This window comes from Triticum aestivum, chromosome 7D (assembly GCF_018294505.1).
Source record: "Triticum aestivum cultivar Chinese Spring chromosome 7D, IWGSC CS RefSeq v2.1, whole genome shotgun sequence".
In the NCBI taxonomy this organism is placed as follows: Eukaryota; Viridiplantae; Streptophyta; class Magnoliopsida; order Poales; family Poaceae; genus Triticum; species Triticum aestivum.
The window spans coordinates 118,091,125-118,095,737 of record NC_057814.1 but is presented as its reverse complement, the minus strand read 5'-3'; the positions used below and the strand labels follow the sequence as shown (position 1 = coordinate 118,095,737).

General features: G+C 41.6%; 1 long non-coding RNA gene across 2 annotated transcripts; it reads left to right on the top strand.

The window, feature by feature from the left end:
- Window positions 1–1,115: 1,115 nt before the first annotated feature.
- LOC123168635 (uncharacterized) lies at window positions 1,116–4,188 on the top strand. Of its 2 annotated transcripts, XR_006484437.1 has the most exons (5): window positions 1,116–1,456; window positions 2,132–2,206; window positions 2,284–2,612; window positions 2,817–3,132; window positions 3,221–4,187. It is a non-coding gene; the product is annotated as an uncharacterized lncRNA (long non-coding RNA). The 2 variants fall into 2 exon arrangements; XR_006484436.1 differs by having other exon boundaries at window positions 2,284–3,132; window positions 3,221–4,188.
- The last annotated feature ends 425 nt before the right edge of the window (window positions 4,189–4,613 follow it).

The window sequence follows — 4,613 nt, the reverse complement described above, 5'->3', positions numbered from 1 at the left end:
TATGAATAGTACATTTTTTGAGCAACCATTGTCATTCTTAAGAACAAGAAGAATCTAAATGGTAAAGTAACAAGATTATCAACTATAATACACACACTATATTTAATTGTAGAGTTATATCAACCACAATATAGTACATAGGGTTTTGATGTAAGTACGCATTATTTGGATGAACTACAACACATATGAATAATACAAAATTATGTTCGATTAGTCCTATTTTGGAACCATAACAAGAAAATGACAACTTTTGTTGTAGAAACCACTAGCGGCATAGTTAGCGGTGTCTAATTTAGAGACAATGTACCCTCTTGCTCAAAAAGAATTACAGGTAAAAGTAATTTTGATTACATAATAATCTTATCATTCTCCACATCCCCTTCTATTGTAGCAGGTATCTGAATTCAACAAACTGAAGATTGGCAACTAGACAAGATTTGCTAAACTACAACAAACTCATGTTCCCCTTTGTGCTGCATGTAATGAATTAAATCGATAAGAAGCAGCTGAGAGTCGGTACAGGTAATGCATGGCCAACGGGCGATAGCTGGTGCAATAAAAATGAGTAACACATCAGGGTGGGGTTGGAATCTCTCTATCATCGTCCGGGTGCCCAGTCAACTCATCTGCAGCAGGCGGTAGGGTGGTCCTACTTCTTTTGGAGTTTGAAGTCATCGTCCATGGTGGCTCTAGGTTAGGGGTTTGGAAAGAGAATTGATTGCTTCCAACTGTGGATATTGGAAGAGGATTTGTATAGAAAATTGGTTGACCGGAACCTGGGAAGAAGTACTGGATGGAGAAAAGGTGGCATATGCTACTTGATGGGGGTTGATTGATTGCTACTAGTTGTTAGTTGAGTGGATGGAGAACATGAGGCGTGTAAAAGTAATGTAGAAAAACCAAATTTCGCCTCTTTGTTTGACCATACGGTTGGAAAGTCACCTGTTCAAAAGGCAGGTAATAAATTGCCACCTAAATCGTTGCGATGCGTCAGCGAGCCTTCCCATCTCTCTTTGAGTACATGCATGTGCACTAATATATCCACTACTCTTGTTGATTGATTGCTCCCAACAGTGGCTATATAGATGCACATGTACGTACCTCAAAGAGAGTTGAGAAGTCTCGTTGTCACATTGCAACTTAGGTGTCAATTTATTACCGGACTTTTGAACGAGTGACTCACATTCCCATCCGCTCCACTAGAAAGTCTAGTAGCAATCAATCAACCCCCTCAAGTTGCAGCTCCCAAGGCACTTCTTCTCCACCCCATACCTCTTAGGTTCTAGTCAATCGATTCCCTATCCAAACCCTCTTCCAATCTCCAGAGTTGGAAGCAATCGACCCCCTTCCAAAATCCTAACTTAGAGCAGCCATGGATGAAGACTTGAAACTAAAGGAGGAGCAGGACCACGCTCTGCCACCAAGGACGAGTTGGGCGGGCACCATGAGAATGAAGGTGAGCTTCCACCCCACCTCGATGAGTTACTTGTCTTTCTATTTATACTTATATTTGGCGGGTGTCGTCGATGAGATTTTAGCACCAGCTGTCGCCCGTTGGTCGAGCGGTCCCTATACCAACTCTCAGCTGCTTGCACAAACATGACAAGAGTTTGTTGTAGTATAGTAAATCTTGTTTAGTTCCCAATCTGTAGTTAAACGAATTCAGATACTTGCCGAGACAGAATGAAATGTTGAGAATGAGATGATTACTATGGAACAAAAATTACTTTTACCTACAATTCTTATGGAGCAAGAGGGTAAATTATCGCTAAAGAAAGTACTGTACCTATGACGCTAGTGCTTTTTACAACAAACGGCTGATATTTCCTTGTTTTGCTGCTAATGCATAATGAATCAAACATGATTTTACACTATCTCTATGTGTTGTAGTTCATCAAAATAATATGTAAATATATCAAAGTCCTATGTACTATATCGTGGTTGATAGAACCCTCCTCAATTAAGAATAGTTTGTGTATTACGGTTGATAATCTTGTTACTTCGCCATTTGCATTATTCTTGTTATTAAGAATGATTGTGGATTCTAAGAAAAGAATGATACTGCATAATTACAATACCTGTAGAGCTACTTCCCATTGGACCGTGAGATTGACACGCAACACCGTTGTAGGCGTGAGAATCTAGAGACATTTAGGATCTGCACCAACAAGGAAACATGGAGGTTGGATCGTTGATGGATAGACAGGTATGCTTGAAGACCCTTTTTGCCTTTCACGACTTTTAGGCAACCACCCCTTTTACGAGGATCTTTTCATCCATTAGGTTGTCAAGAGCTAGCCTTCTTCCGTTTGCGTGGATGCTTGAGCTCATGACTGCACGGCCAGGTCACTTCAATTATGACTTATCAATCCCCGCCACTCTTACCGACCGTTCGCATCCCAAAATGAACACGTTTCACTTGCCATGCAAGGATATGAAGATCACCTTGCAAGATGTCTCAATGCGCACTAACTTACCCATAGTAGGGGAAGCCATCACGCATCAATATGCACCTGATGACTCGCACACACACATAGCAGGGGAAGTCAAAACTATAAGGATCCTAAAAAGACAACCATGGATCCACCTTGAAGTGGCTTCTTCACTTTAAGGTATAAGGATATTTTCCAAATACCGTCAGATTTTCCTTGTCCAATTATTCGTGTGGATTCTATTTTGTGTAGAATGTATGTTATGTTATTTTTATGCAAGATGGACATCATGAATCGTAATGTGGACGAAGCAAATGATGATCTATTTAGTCATTAGCTGGAGGCATTCATCCTGTTTTTATTCGGTTCGGTGATGTTTGCCAGCTCCCACGGCGACACCGTGGACAAGCGCATAAACCGCATAGCCAGGATGATCGATGATGTCGACCTGGAGATGGCTCAACTCATCTCTATCTGAGCAAGACCTGGAGATTGCTCGATGTACCATGAACTGAGCAAGGCCTGCACCATGACAAGCAAATACTTACGATTTGTGAGTCCCTCTTCTCGTGCAGGTATGGTCATACAAAAACTTCACTATCGGTAAGCCGTCGATCGAGGGAAGCTCATATGGCGTGAGTTGTACGATGTAGACGAGGTAGACAGTCCCATTCTTGGCTCCATCTGGTGTTGCCGCTAGGTATGTTGTGACCATCACGGCATCCACCTTTTGTTTTGCTAATTTTATCTTTCTTTTCCACATTTCCTTATGTTCTCCGACCCTTCAGCCATGCAGGAAGGGGTGCAATGCACATAATAGCTACCGGGTATTCGAGAGTGAAGTTGACTACCTAGCTATTGGTGACGTGACTTGCACAACATACACCCATGCGAGACTAGACTGCTGCACCACGATGGGCCTCTCCAGCCTGTGCGTGCGAAACAAAGAATACTGGTTGATCGTAAAAAACTTGTTTTCAAGCACATGCCATTGCCCATAATCTTCACCCTGTCTTTAATCTTTGGCCATTTGATCTTGAGGTGTGAGCATGTACTCTAGCCACTACCTCAGTCAGACTGTGAAGGTAGGGTGTTGCCAAATTTATTGGCTCTCTCCAGATCTTGGTTGTTGGAGTCAATTAAGGGAAGAAGTCCACTAAATCTTGTTGTGGTGAGTTCACTTATTTTAAGTTGGTATGTGGCATAACTTACTTTCTCCAATCCTCTAAAGTGGCGGTGAAGGACTGATACAGATAAATATGCAACCAATGAAGAATCATCAATCAAAGCACATACTTAAGACTAGTTTTTTCATTGTGTCACTCTACAAGATAAAGGGTCACTCTACCAATTTCACAATTATTTTTCATTGTGTACTAAAGATTGAACACTTCCAAGCGGACTAGAATTATGCAACACCACCAATTTCACAAACACGTAATTAAAGCATGTCACTGATTTCACGGTCTAAAATGGACACCAGAGGTTGAATGATGAAAATAGAGATATAATTTGTTGTTAATTCTTCCTGCACATTCTCCTGGGAGAAACCACATCAGCCCCGGCCTCACATCTCGCAACCAACCGTTGAAGCTGAGATCGGTTGAGTTTGAAGGCCGGCGGGTGGAGAAGAAAAGACACTCATGTCACTGAATTTTCTCTGCAGGCTATTTTGAGGCATGTCGCTGCATCACTCATGCCCATCTTTGCTCCTGCTCTTGCATGGAGAACCGCTTATAAATTCATTGAGCTATTGTTGATATCCCCACCAAGGTTCAGCTCTTTGGTCAGCGACTCATTCTGGTTGATACCAAACAGAAGAGGACCTTGCGCATCTTAGGGGAGGGGCTTTCAGGATTAGCAAGGCCTCTTGATGATTGTGGTTAGAGCACAACATCCCTAAGATTTGCCAAAGAACTGGACTTGGTGTAAATTTTGGATGTCTCTCTCCTATAATAAAATAAAATTAAAACATGTCACTTGATGATACTTAAGACTAGTTTTCCGTGTATGGTAACTCAATATCCTAGGATCTACTACTAGCAAATACCAGGAAGAAATATCAAGTTCCAAACAACTATCATAAACATGGACAATCTTCCAAGTATTGAAGTTGCCATTCATAGGGAACAATCTCTTAATGTGCCATTCTTTCAAAGTGCATACGAACTACAAGAGAAG